A 14,486-nucleotide genomic window follows, 5' to 3' on the forward strand; every position below is an offset into this window, starting at 1 on the left:
CTCCTGTCCTGGATGAGTTAGAGCCTCTTGTGCCATCCTGCTGATGACCGGTTGACAAAGGCCCCCATTAGGCAAGGTGCCTTGTTGGGGGGTGGCAGATAGAGGAAGGGCTCATGGTTTTGATAAAAGAAATTTTCACATATTGAGGTATGGGAGAGTCATTCTGGCTTATACACGAGTTAACTTGAATTTTATGGTAACTGAGACAGCCTGTTTGTGGCCTATCAAACATACATTGTATATCTGTTTTAATTATTAAAGTAAAGGGCACATTGACCAGAAGTAAAGAATGCCCATGTTGGGCTTCCCTGGTGGCGCAGTGGTTGAGAGTCCGCCTGCCGATGCAGGGGACACGGGTTCGTGCCCCGGTCTGGGAAGATCCCACATGCCGCGGAGCGGCTGGGCCCGTGAGCCATGGCGGGGGGGCCTGCGCGTCCTCCGCGGCGGGAGACGCCACAACAGTGAGAGGCCCGCGTACCGGAAAAAAAAAAAAATGCCCATGTTAAAAATAGAGCTTAGGGTTTATTAAAGTTCCCTGGTGGCCTAGTGGTTAGGATTCCAGGCTTTCACTGCCACAGCCCGGGTTCAATCCCTGGTCAGGGAACTGAGATCCCGCATGCCGTGTGTCTTGGGGTGGGGGATGGGGGAAAGCTTAAATGCTTCCCTTCCTGGGACACCAGTGCTGGTACTCCTCCTTTGATGATAAGGCTCCCTTCCCAGGTGCCAAGGACATACTGACTCGCTGTGGACATGCTGGTCTGCTTTTTTTTTTGAAACCTTGAAGAGATGTATCCCTGACATGTTTAATGTTCTTTGTTCTGAGAAGATATAAAACTGTGCTGAGAGCCACGGTTCTCAGGAGCAGTTTCTCAGAGCAATCTGAGAAGATGGTTTCTGGGCTATAGTCCTCAGTTTGGCTCAAATAAAACTCTCTTCTATTCTTATTATAGATTGCTTATTGATTATTTTCACTGACAGTTTCCAGGACCTAGACCTTTCTAGCCCTGAGCAATACCTGCCCTAGAGGACTTGGGGCTGGACCCATTCCAATCCTTTGAGCCTAAAATCCAGGCTCCAAGGCATGCCCTGGGCCTTCTGGGATGTTTGTGTGTTCTGTGAAAAAAGGGGCACAATTGAGGAAATTGGGGTTAATCAGAGTGAAACATGTTGCTTTCCTGCAGGACTCTCACAGCCTTTAGTAAGCTAACGTGTATTGTAAGTCTCCGGGAAACAGCAAGGGAGGGTTCACATACTTCTTTGACCATGGGACCCTTTTCTTGGGAATCTTGCGCGACCACCCCTAGTCCATGGAACATGCTCTGAGAAGTACCCACTTAATCCATGCAGCCCTCACATTCACTTCACAGAGGTAATGGAAACAGAGTGGGCTAGGGGCTTGCCCCAGGCCCAGGTTGGTGGTCTCCTAAGCGTGGCTGGGGCCTCCCTTCCCTGGGCACACTCAGAGCCTTCCTGAGTTGGCAGGGAGGGGGCAGCTGCAGGGCTACTGCTCTTCCTTGCCTTCACCCCTTTCTGTCATCTTCAGTGGCTCAAGGGCCAGTTCATGTGAGCGTGGGCTCTGCGGCCACGGAGAGCTGGGGAGACCGAACAATTGCCCACACATTGCCGGCGCTTCCCCCCCTGCTCTAAAACTTTTGAAACTGAGATATAAATTATCTACCATAAAACTCACAGTTTTAATGTAATTATTTCAGCTTTGACAAAAATGCACAATCGTAAAAAAAAAAAAAAAAGAAAAAAAAAAAGGGCTTCCCTGGTGGCACAGTGGTTGAGAGTCCGCCTGCCGATGCAGGGGACGCGGGTTCGTGCCCCGGTCCGGGAGGATCCCACATGCCGCGGAGCGGCTGGGCCCGTGACCCATGGCCGCTGGGCCTGCGCGTCCGGAGCCTGTGCTCCACAACGGGAGAGGCCACACCAGCGAGAGGCCCGCGTACCCCAAAAAAAAAAAAAAAAAAAAAAAAAAAAAAGCACAATCGTGCAACCATCACCACAATCAGGATGTAGAATATTTTCATTATCCCAAATGGTCCCTCACGGCCCTTTGCAGTCTACCTTGTCTTCCTAACCCTGGCCCCTGGCAGCCACTGATCTATTTCCTATCACGATAGTTTTTCCTTTTCTGGAGGTTTCATATAAATAGAATCATGCAATATGTGATCTTTTGCATCTGACTTCTTTCACTTATCATAATGTCTAGCATAATGTTTATGAGGTTCATTCGTGATGCGCATATCACCAGTTGGTTCTTTTTTACTGGCAAGTAGCATTCCATCGTGTGGATGTCCTGCAATTTGATGGACTTGCTGATGGACATCTGGGTTGTTCCTGGGTTTTGACTACTATCAAGTTGCTTTGCACATTCTTGTACAAATTTTTGTGTGGAGGAATGTTTTCATTTCTTGATGGTAAATACCTAGGAGTGGAATTTCTGGGATGTATGGTAAGCATGAGAACTTACCCTTTTCAAGATGGTTTCTGGCTGTCCTCCCATCATCTGCAAGGGGAAGAGGGGGATGAGAGGGTGAGCTGAAGCTGGGAGAGGTTGGAGCCTCAGCCTTACATCTGTCTCTGAGTAGTTTGGTATCTTGGGCAAGTTGCTTTATCCTGGTCTGGGCTGGCCTCAGTTTATTCATCTGTGAAATGGCAATAGCACTATGATTCTCCCTTCCTGTCGCAGCAGGGGTGGAGCGAAGGTCAGCGGTACTTGCGAGGAAGAACATGGTTCTGGGACAAAGGCCTCCCTTTGAGAGCTCTATTCCCTCTCAAGTCAGTGTGGACAGGACAACAGTCAATTTCTGCAAATCCTAAGAGGTTCCTTTTGGTCCTGAGCTGAGTGGGCAAGGCCTAAGATTTTCGGGGTTGTTAAAGGCGATCCTCTTGCCGCAAACACCTTGGAATATGGAGCTATAAAGGAGGAGAAAAATTTTGCAAAGAGACCAAAGAAAAAAGGATCTTTACCACTGTCTTATACACATGTGGCCACTTAAATTAATGAAAATTGAATTAAGATGTCACTTCCTCAGTTGCACAAGTCACATTTCAAGCGCTCAGTAGCCATGTGTGTTTAATAGCTGCCATACTAGATAGCACAGATACAGAATATTTCCTTCATCAGAGAAAGTTCTGGTTGAGACTCCAAACCTTCGCTTTGGGAGGGTCCGTATTATTAGTACATCTCTAGTAAACTGAGGCAGGCCCCATGGAGGTCAGCTGGCTTACAGATAAGGACCCCAGAAGATCCAATGGGCAGAACTCACTGTGAGAGAGCTGGCTGCACAGGGACCCTGTGGCTGGCTGGTGGGTATGGCCCCTGAGATGGACAGCTGGACATGGTGAGGGCTGTGCACAGGCAGAGGGCTGGGATGCGGCCCTGGCTCTCCAAGGGGCTGTGGAGGGAGGCAGGGTGGAAAAGGAAGTGGTTGGCTGTAGCAGTTGTGGGAGCTGGCAGGTTTGCTAGCATAAGATGTGGGAGCTCCATTTGAGGGGTGGGCAGTGGGCCTTCTGGGAGGGTCAGACATTCGAGAAATGAATTGGGCCTAGGACTGAGCTGGGCCTCGTGAGAGCACCTCTTCGGCCAAGGCTCCTGAAGGGGGAACTATGGCCTTCTGCCTGAGCCCGGCTGTCTCCAGGAAGGCAGCCCTTGGCTGAGTACTCTCAGCAGGACTCTCAAGGGTCAGTGTTGTGTGCAGGTCTCAGACTATCAACAGCCAGTGTTGTGACAGGACCAGCCCTTGGGGTTCTGATTATGACTGCACGATGCCCTTCACCAATCGCCATCAGAGAACTTTGAAAAAAACAAGTTTCATTATTTATGGGACTGGGAAATTATGTGGCATGACTGGAGCCACTCAAAGACATCTAGGGTAGAGAGAGAAAGAGAATATGGGCCTGGGGTCCTGCTTTTATTGCAGTTGAGGATGGGGGCCTAGGGTTTCTAACGGCTCACTTTTTATTGGTGAATTTAAAACATAAGAGCAGGAATTTAAAGCACAGGAAGAGAAAAAACAAGTGGCCCAAATGATCAGTTAAAGAAATCTGAAACAAAGGACCCTCAGTAGGGGGAGGTGGCCTGGCTTTTTTAATCTAGTCACGCAGCTGACAACATGTTTATTCAAGATAGCCACCTTTGAAGTGGATGCCTGGCTGTCAAAGCTTAAATCAGGCACTTGCATTACAAAAAAGAAAAGAAAAGAGAGAAAGAAAAAAACAATCAACTGTCAGCGTTTACACTGCAATCCACCAAGTGATGCCTGGGCATCAGAGTTGATGGTGAGGACCTTAACTACCTGGGTAGTTGATATGCTAAAAGTCAGAGGTTATAACCCAGAAACACATCTAAATAGGATTACAGTAGTAAATCTTTTTTTTTAAAATACATCTCTATTGGAGTATAATTGCTTTACAATTGTGTGTTAGTTTCTGCTCTACAACGAAGTGAATCAGCTATATGTATACATACATCCCCATATCCCCTCCCTTTTGAGTCTCCCTCCCACCCTCCCTATCGCACCCTGGTAGGTCGTCACAAAGCACTGAGCTAATCTCCCTGTGCTGTGCAGCAGCTTCCCACTAGCTATCTGTTTTACATTTAGTATTATATATATGTCAATGCTACTCTCTCACTATGTCCCAGCCTCCCCTTCCCGCACTGTGTCCTCAAGTCTGTTCTCTACGTCTGCGTCTTTATTCCTGCCCTGCCACTAAGTTCATCAGTACCGTTTTTTTTTTTAGATTCCATATATGTGCGTTATCATATGCTATTTGTTTTTCTCTTTCTGACTTACTTCACTCTGTATGACAGACTCTAGGTCCATCCACCTCACTACAAATAACTCAATTTCGTTCCGTCTTATGGCTCAGTAATATTCCACTGTATATATGTGCCACATCTTCTTTATCCATTCATCTGTCAATGGACATTTAGGTTGCTTCCATGTCCTGCCTATTGTAAATAGTGCTGCAATGAACATTGTGGTACATGTATCTTTTTTAAAATTATTTATTTATTTATTTATTTATTTATTTTTGACTGTGTTGGGTCTTCGTTGCTGCCCGCAGGCTTTCTCTAGTTGCAGCAAGCGGGGTCTGCTCTTCGTTGTGATGCGTGGGCTTCTCATTGCGGTGGCCTCTCTTGTTGCAGAGCACAGGCTCTAGGCATGCGGGCCTCAATAGTTGTGGCACGTGTACTCAGTAGTTGTGGCTTGTGGGCTCTAGAGTGCAGGCTAAGTAGTTGTGGCACACGGGCTTAGTTGCTCCACGACATGTGGGATCTTCCCGGACCAGGGCTCGAACCCGTGCCGCCTGCATTGGCAGGCAGATTCTTAACCACTGCACCACCAGGGAAGCCCACATGTATCTTTTTGAAGTATGGTTTTCTCTGGGTATATGCCCAGTAGTGGGATTGCTGGGTCGTATGGTAGTTTTTTTTTTTTTTTTTAAGGGACCTCCATACTGTTCTCCTCAGTGACTGTAGTAGCAAATCTTATAATAATTATACAGGCAATAGTCTGAAATACAGTTTAGAGCCATTGTCCCAAACTTGAAGGTTTCAGCCATGATAATAGGTCAGTGATCTTGAGGGTCCTAGGAATTTGTTCAAGGATTTGCATAATATTGTGGAAAATGTTAATATTTGGCACCATCCTGTGAAATAGGTCTGAGCCTGTCCAGAGTTGGTAGGTTGCTCCATATCTCATCAAACCAGTCTCTTAGTCCTGAGAATAGATCAGTTTAGTTAAAAGGTTGTGCCTCATTTTCAGAAGCAGTGATGCAGGTGGGTTCCCCAAGTTAGGCCTACAGAGTACAAGCAATCAGGTATTTAATGAGAGGCATTTCTATGGAAACAATCAAAACAAAAAAAATTAAAAAAAAAACAAAGGTGTGTGACTGGAGCAGATTGTAATCCCAATTTCTGACTTCTGAAGGCAGCCAGATTTCTAGGTGTTGGGCTTAAATCCTCTTCAAATGGAGTGAGGGCAGACAGTGGCAATCTAATAGATTTTCCCGGGTCACAGTTTGAATCTCTGGTGATGCTTCTGAGTGGCCCACGCAGCAACAGACATGAAGATTGTCCATACATGAGCTGTTATGGTGATTTCTCTGAAATTTATATTAAGTGTCCTATTTTAGCCTGCATAGCTTCAGGAAAAGGGCAGTTTTAGTTCTCAATGATTCCAAGTCAGGAGGATGGGAGAAAAATTTGAAACATTAGTTTGGAGAGTTGTAGCCAGATATTAGAGGAGATGAGGAGAAATCAGTATGCAGACCAGTTTATAGGTAGACAACAAAACCTCAATGACAATTAACAGAACTAGTATTTAATATCCTCAAGTACATATTAAATTTTCTACTGAAACATAATTTTTCTGTCTAAAATTACCCCCATTTTTATCAAAGATAACCAACTTACGACTAATTTGCTTGCAAATTAAGTCTAGTTTCAATAAACTTGGCTTGATTATTTATATGAGTACAGCAAGAAAAAGTGACTGACCATATAGCCTCCTTTAAGTCTGCTTTGCTGGAACTTTTCATAAGGAATCCCAGATTGAACTTTTAAAATTCTACATGACTATTCTTGAGGCTTGGTTGGGAGGGGCCAGGGCAATAGGCCACGGCTGGCAGGGACTTAGGATGGGACATTTTTAGAGTGAGAAAGTCAGTGGAGAAGAATCCAGGAGAGGGGACAAATGGAGCCAAGCCCCTGACTGGCTGAGGGCTGGGCCCAAAAGACAAGATGGTGTGGGGTTGACTGTCTGCCTAGGGTTTGGCTAGGTGTGTAAGGCTCTAGAAGAAGCTGGTACAGTCATCCACTCATCGACATTAACTGATGGCTACTCTGTGCCAGACAGTGCCTAGAGGAGGAGATTGAGTGCTGAATACACTCCTTTACCCTATTCCTGAGGAGGCCAGAGTGTGGAGGCAGAGGGCACGTAAGACAGAGCCTGGTCTTCCCTCTCCTGGAGGACTCAATGCTCTTGAGCAACCCTGCCTATGACACTCCCCATGGGCCCTAGGAGAGACCAAGACGTTGTCAGGGAGATGGAGAAACCATTTCTTCACCTTCCACAGGAGGCTTCCCGCTCCCACTGCCCAGCAATCCCGTGAGGCAACAGCAGGGGCTGAGGCAAGTCCAGCTCACAGCCGGGGAGGAGATCAGGGATGGGGCAGGTCAGGAAGACGCGTGGTTGGGCCATTGCATCAGGCCCAGGAGGGGCATAAAGGAGGGTCCTGCGTGCTGGGAGGAGGCCGACTTGGGGACCATGGAGACTCAGAGGGCCAGCCTCGCCCTGGGGCGGTGGTCACTGTGGCTACTGCTGCTGGGACTAGTGGTGCCCTCGGCCAGCGCCCAGACCCTCAGCTACAACGAGGCGTGATTCGTGCTTTGGATCAGCTCAACGAGCGGTCCTCAGAAGCTAATCTCTACCGCCTCCTGGAGCTGGACCCACCTCCCAAGGCCGTGAGTCAGGAGGACCCTGGGGAGGGGGCTGTCTCCCGCCAGCCATGGCCACACTGTCACCGCCTCTGCTCAGGCTGTACCTCCTGTCAGGAAGGGACTTCTCCCTCTAGGTGGGCTCCCACCTCTTCCAGGAAACCTTCCCAGAGCTGGGTCCCCTCCCAGCATGAGAGCTTCCTGCCTTAGCATCTCTCCTGTGGGAACAGGTGCCCTGGGCTCCAGGGCTTTCTGGGAGCTCCAGGGTAGGGGGGATGGTTACTCGGTCTGTGATATGACTTCCCTGCTTTAAGTCCCATCTGTTCCTCATTGTCTTCCTACCAGGGAGGGCTCTGCTCAGCTTGGGGATTCCAGTGACAAGGTCTTTCCCTGCAGGTGGTCCCTGACTTGCCTCAGCCCCTCCGTGGGGAAGGTGTTCTCATCAGAGCTGGTCTGAGGTCCCCTCCTGCTCTCTGTGTGCCCATGAGTCCAGGAGTGGGCTCTGTCCCCTTCCCCTGTGCACCCAGCACCAAACCCAGGGCCAGGCACACAGGAGGGGCTGAAGAGGCTGCCGTCTAGGTGAGGGGCAGGGAGACAGATCAGAGAAGGAAGCATGAGCTTGAGCCCAGTCACCCCACTTTGATCCTTGACCAGGATGAGAACCTGGACACCCCAAAGCCTGTGAGCTTCACGGTGAAGGAGACCGTGTGCCCCAGGACAACCCAGCAGCCCCCGGAGCAGTGTGACTTCAAGGAGAATGGGGTGAGGCTGGGGGCTTAGAGTGCTGGTGGATGCTTCCCAGGGAGCTGAATAGGGGGCTTTGGGGAAGATTTCTAGCCCCTGGGCTGAGGCTGGGAGGCAATGGTCCGGGGGTTCCAGTTTGAGCTCGAACCTCCCCCTTACAGCTGGTGAAAGAGTGTGTGGGGACAGTCACCCTGGCTCAGATCAGGGACAACTTCGATATCACTTGCACTGTGGTGAGTGGCCCGTTCTGTGTTGTGGAGCTAATAACAGGGTGCGTTGAGGAACATCCTTTGGACCAAATACCCACTGCCCCTTCCAGGGCAGAGAAAGGCCCTCCTACCTGGCCCCTCCCTCACCCGAGCCCCAGGCCTCCAGGACTGGCTCTGCCATCCCTTAGAGCAGTGGTTCTCTAAGTGGGGTCCCACCCGGGAACTTGACAGAAAGGCAGATTCCCAGGCCACACTCAGACCTCCTGAATCAGACTCTGGGCTGGGGCCCAGCCATTTGTATTTTCACAAGGCCTCCAGGGGATTCCGACTGTGCTGAATTCTGAGAGGCACTGACTAGAGTAATGTGCTTTCAGCCCCTACTCCCGTCCAGCTTTGCTGGGATGGGCTTGTGACCCTGGGAAACCCCTTGCCATCTGTGGACCCCAGTTTCCTCGTCTGTCTGTGGATGTAGGGTTTCAACCACATGCTCCAAAGGTCACAGCCAGAAAGTGAGCTGGGGCCCAAAGTCTCCTGAAGTCACCCAGTTAGTGGGGATGTCCACATGGGGAGGATTCTGGTCTTACCCTGGGCCCATTTTCCATAGTAACTTGTTTCTTCCTGTTGCATAGCCCCAGAGTGTCAGAGGACTGAGAAGCCTGGGTAGGAATATACTAAGAGGTTGGAAGAAGTATGGCCCAATTATCGTCCCAATAATCAGATTAATTGGGTGAATTGTGAGCCCAGGGAAAAGACCTAAGGGTCTGCCTGCCCTGGTTCAGACTTCTAGACTCTGAGAAATAAATTCTTGTGAAAGCAACTTACTCCAGGGGTCAATTTCATTTGTCTCCCCTCCTCCCACTTACCAGGACCGAGTCCTTAGCTCCGGGTAGCCTCTTTTGTGTGTGTGTGTGTGTGTGTGTGTGTGAGAGAGAGAGAGAGAGAGAGAGAGAGAGAGAGAGAGAGAGAGAGAGAGATCACTCCTGTAAACACAGTCATGGGTGAGGCCCCTGTTCCTTCCAGGAGGGCATGGGGAGAGGCCAGGGCCAAGAGGTCCATTCTCGGGTCCCTCCCATGCCCTTCACACACCTCTGCCCTCCTCCTCCAACACCCAGTAGGGACTTAAGGAGACCTGCTCTGTGTGTAGTGCTGGTGGGGATGCTGTCCCTGCTCACATGGAGGTGACAGTCTGGAGGGGCCAGGCTTTTGTTAAACACTCACAGAGACGCAGTTCAGTCTCAGGGTTAAGCCTACAGGTACAATGCCCATAGCGTTTCACTTGCCCTTGACAATCTTAACTCTGGAAAGCCCACCCCTCCTTGCTTTTCCTTTGGCATTGAGACACATCACTGTTTCTTCAGCTGGGTCCCAGATTTCAGTTGTGAGCTTGTGTTTATTTTTATTTTTGGCTGCACTGGGTCATCGTTGTGGTGCTCAGGCTCTTTGTCGTGGGCTTCTCTCTAGTTGCGGCACGCGGGTTTAGTTGCCCCACGGCAGGTGGGCTCTTAGTTCCTCAACCAGGGATCGAAGCCACGTGCCCTGCATTGGAAGGCGGCTTCTTAACCACTGGACCACCTGGGAAGTCCCTGTGAGCTTGTGTTTAGGGATCAAAGGTATATAAATGTTTTTTTACCATTAAAAAGAAGCATCCTGCTCATTGGGGTGAAGAGCTCTGCATGAGTGTGAGAGATACAAAGAGTGACACACAGGTCACATATCTGTTTGCCTGGGTGTTTCAGACACTGTCCATGTCTTGCCCACTCCCCATTCTCTAGCTGACCTTTGCTCTGGGGCAGACTGGAAACATTGGGGAGTTTGAACCCAGGGAGCAGCCTCAACCAATTATTGGGGGGACTTGGTAGAAAAATACCTCCTCTTCCTCACTTCTTGGGGGGTCCACTCCCAGACATGTCACACCTCCTCCTGAGGTCCCCAGCTGGCTTAAGCCCCTGTCGCCCACTTCTGTGACCTGTTCATTGACACGTCCTCTTCTGACTCAGGTCCTGCCCTGTCTCCCTTCTCTACACTCGTGCTGGTGCTTTCTGGAATCACCTCCCAAACAAACTACTTCCACTAAATGCTTGTCTTAGGTCTGCTTGTGGGCCAACCGTACCAAGACACAGATTCCCCTCTCTGAGAGGGACAGAGGACAGGATCTCACAGAGCATTTACTTTGCTACCTGTCAGGCTTGTCTCTGCTTGGTGAGCAGGTGGGGCTGATCTCAGGCAGGTTAGAGGAACCTCATGCTTCTCACTCTACATCAATGCAAGTTGGGGGAGGAAACTTTACAGAGGACACCCAGGGAGCTGTGTTGTGTCTGTGCCAGAGGATACAGTCTTGCCATTGCCAACTGTTAAGTGGTCAGGATTTTTCTGAGCTGGTTGTTAAACTCTTGGTAGCTTGAAATTGGCCTTGGTGAAAGTATTTCCACCATGGAAATCAGCAAATGTTACCCATCAGTTTTGTCATAGCTGGTACATCACTGCCCAACCTGAGAGACAGATCACTCATCAGGATGATATGGGCCTGTGCTGATCACATCTGTTTCCAATTTCCTCCCGTGACTGCCCATCCTGCTTCCATGGCAACCCACCTATAGCCTCAGCCCTGTCTTGCCCTTTCATATTTTACATCGGAGTTGGCCATATGTCCCTTGCCTGGGATCAGGCCCTCAACATGCATACATGACCACTGATAGCAGAAAGGAGATGACACAAACATTTTTTCCATTGCAACCTTTGAGAAGGAGACAAAACAGGCAGGGAGGCATAGAGGCCTTGTCAGTGCCTTCTACAGTGACTGACTGGTGAGAGAGTCTGCTGTTTGACCATTAGACCTCTTACCCCTGAGAAAACAGGTAACAGACTTTCATGAATGGCATAGAGCATTGTCAGTCCTCCCTGAGAGTAAAACTCTGGATGGTGAGTTCCATTTGCATGTGATGGCTACAGTGTGATGGGTGTGCAATGGAGGGGACCTGAGCCCAGCAAGGGGGAAAGAGGGTGCTCTGGGGAGAAAACTGCTTAGGACAAGCAGAGGGACTGGCATGGTAGAGTGAGAAGTGACACTCAGTTCAGTGCTCAAGGGAGGCATGCAAGGGGGTGGGTCAGGGTGGGACTGGAGAGATGGACAGACCCAGGTCTGGAAAAGCAATAACGAGCCGGATGATTTTAGTGGGGAGAGCAGATCCTTGTCCACGTTAGCCAACACCCTGGCTTCAGTGTGTGTGTGTGTGTATGTGTGCGTGCGTGCGTGTGCGTGCGTGTGTGTGTGTGTGTGTGTGTGTGTGTGTGTGCATTCACGAGGGGTGAATCATCAGGGAGCCGCAAGGACGTGTCGCCCCAGGGCAATGGCCAAGGGGAGAGGAGGGAAGGGAGAATAGAAGGAGGGTTGTCACAGAAGCTGAGAGAGTGTGGGGCTGACTGGGATGGAGTCACTGCAGAGGGGATGAGGCAGGTTTACTCCCTGACAGGTTGAACAATGCGAGGGGTGGGTTCTGAGAATGTGATCATGGGCTGGTCAGAGTCGTGTAGATATGAGATGAGTGTGGGGGAGGTGACTGTTCAGTTTTGACCACATTGGTTCTGAAATGCCAGGGGCATGAAATGCCAGTTTCCCTGGGTGGGGCACTGGGCAACAGGTGCTGTGAGCGCCCTGCCCAGATCCCCCTCACTGGGCGGCTGCCCCCCCACCCCACCCCGTCCCCCATCTGTTTGAAATGTGCAATATGGATGCTAATGGCTCACAGGTGCCCCCTTCACAGCTGCCTTCACAGCCTCCCAGGAGATGCCTGGGGGGTTGTGTCCCCTCTGCCCTCAGCCTGTGGATGGGGACTGACTATGAGGGGACATCAAAGCCCAGCCCCCGCCTCAGTCAGTCCTAAAGCAGGGGTTCCAGGCGTTTGTGGGTGAGGCTGAAGCTCGTCTCAGGGTAGAGCACGTCCCTGCTCAGCTCCTTCCTCTGCCCTATCCTGCTCCCCTCCGCCTCCCTCCTCCGGACAACACTCCTCAATAAATCAGATGCCTCTCACTTCCCAGCTGAGGCCCTGCTTCTAGGGAACGTGGCCTGTGATGGTGGTGGAGCTGTGCAGAGTTCACCCACTCGGCCCAGGTGGGTCAGGTGCGGGGCCTGATGTGGAGAGAAGAGAGAAGAGCCCGAGGCGTCCAGGGTGGTGGTGCAGGAGGGGAGTGGGGTGGGCGTGGTGCTGTAAGCCAAGGGGCATTGAGGATTTTACAAAGTGGCCAGAGTAGGACAGGAGCCCACGAGGCCCAGGGAGATGACTCCTAATATTTTCCTATTGTTTGTGCAGATGTGAAGGCCACTAACTTCAGTGGGGGGCAGCACAGAAGCCAAACACAGCGAGTGGAGGAGAGCAAGAGGTAAGGAAGAGGGAGGGAATGAGTGAGGACAAGGAGGGGCTTCTCCATCCCCCAGACCCCTGCTGTGCCAAGGAGGGAATCTGGGCTGTAATCAGGCAAGGTCCTTGTGGACCCTGCCCTTGAGCCCCACCAGTGAGGTCTCAGGAGTTAGTTTGGGGGCTCCCGAGACGGGACAGGGGACTCCAGGTCAGCCTCAGTGGGGCAGAGGGAGAGAATTCTGAGGGGTCTAGATGTCTGAAAGGAATTGCTCTCCTGCCCGTGTGGCCCTGAGCAGGAGAATTGATCTTTCTGGGCCTCTGTCTCTCTATCTGTAATTGGGAACAACATTACCTCCTTTAAGGGGTTGGTCTGTCATTTAGGTAGAGAAGGAAGTTCAAGGACCTCATAGGGGCCAAATGTGAATCTCAGAGGGTGAGAGAGTCAGGAGACAATAGTTAGAGTGTGTTAGTCTCAGGGCACAGTGCCGACTCGTCTGTCAGTGCAGGGACCCAGAGAGACACTTGGAATCCCCATCAGAGCAGGAGGAGATGAGTTAAATGCAGCCCATGCACACAGTGGACTTCCCTGAGGGCACCGAACTGGCCCTTGTGCACTAGCCTTTCCCATGTGGCCATTAGAAGGTAGCAGCTGGCACAGTAGGGCGGGGTACCCTCCAGACTGCCTGTGCTCTGACTCGGCAATGCCCCTGCCAGTCAGAGCCCAAAAGTCTCGTCCCTCAGCCCCCATGGTCTCTCTAGCCTCAGCCCGAGGGTCAGGGCTGCCCTGGTCCCTGGGGTCCTACTTGCAGCCCCCTGTTCTCCTGTGTGTCACTCTGCCTCTGTGTCACCTCAGCCAGAGCAGGACAGGAAGCTGGCAGGGGAGACAGAGGGCTACATTGTCACTTTCATGGGCCCTAGGCACTTTCACCTTCGTGGACCCATTCATCCACAGAAAAGTATTAAAAATTACATTTTATAACTGCATTCATGTAAAGATGGATATAATCAAGGCTGCATTATATATATATATTTTTCGTGAATATTCGTACATAAAATGGGTACTTTAATATATTCTTTGAGGAAATGAAAAACAACATTTGTTAGCTAATGAAAGCTTCAAAAAGAGTTGGTAAAATATTTGAAAAGACTACAAAAACTACTGTTTCACAAAAAACTCAAACAGTTTTAATCATGTAAAATAAAATACAATAAAAAACATATCGGGGGATTATATTCAGCTACAAGCAACAGGAAACACCCACAGCCACCTTGACAGAAGGAGGTGCTTATTGTCACTTGGAAACAATGGATCACCAATGCCACTGAACAGTGCAGCAGAGAAACAAACTCCCATGCCATTCTTATTAGCGGCACCATTGTGAATGTCGGGGTGAGTCAGGAACACATACTTACTAGTATTATTAACAACATAAAGTGTTTCCTACACATATTAGACACTAGATATAATCCAGAGAGGAGTGGAGTCAGAGAATATTTCCAACCATAAAATACTGAAATAACTTTCAAAGTGGACACAAGAGGCCTTACAGAAAAAATTCAAACTCTGATGGATATTTGATGTGTAAGCTGTGAAGATGTCAGGGGAGACTACATGTCTATAAAAATGGAAATCTAACATTTGTTGGTGGTGTTGAGGACACTCTTGACTACAAGGACACAGAATCTGGAAAATAAGCTGGGAGATGGTGTCCTTGAAGCTCCTATGTA

The sequence above is a fragment of the Tursiops truncatus genome, chromosome 10 (assembly GCF_011762595.2).
Source record: "Tursiops truncatus isolate mTurTru1 chromosome 10, mTurTru1.mat.Y, whole genome shotgun sequence".
In the NCBI taxonomy this organism is placed as follows: Eukaryota; Metazoa; Chordata; class Mammalia; order Artiodactyla; family Delphinidae; genus Tursiops; species Tursiops truncatus.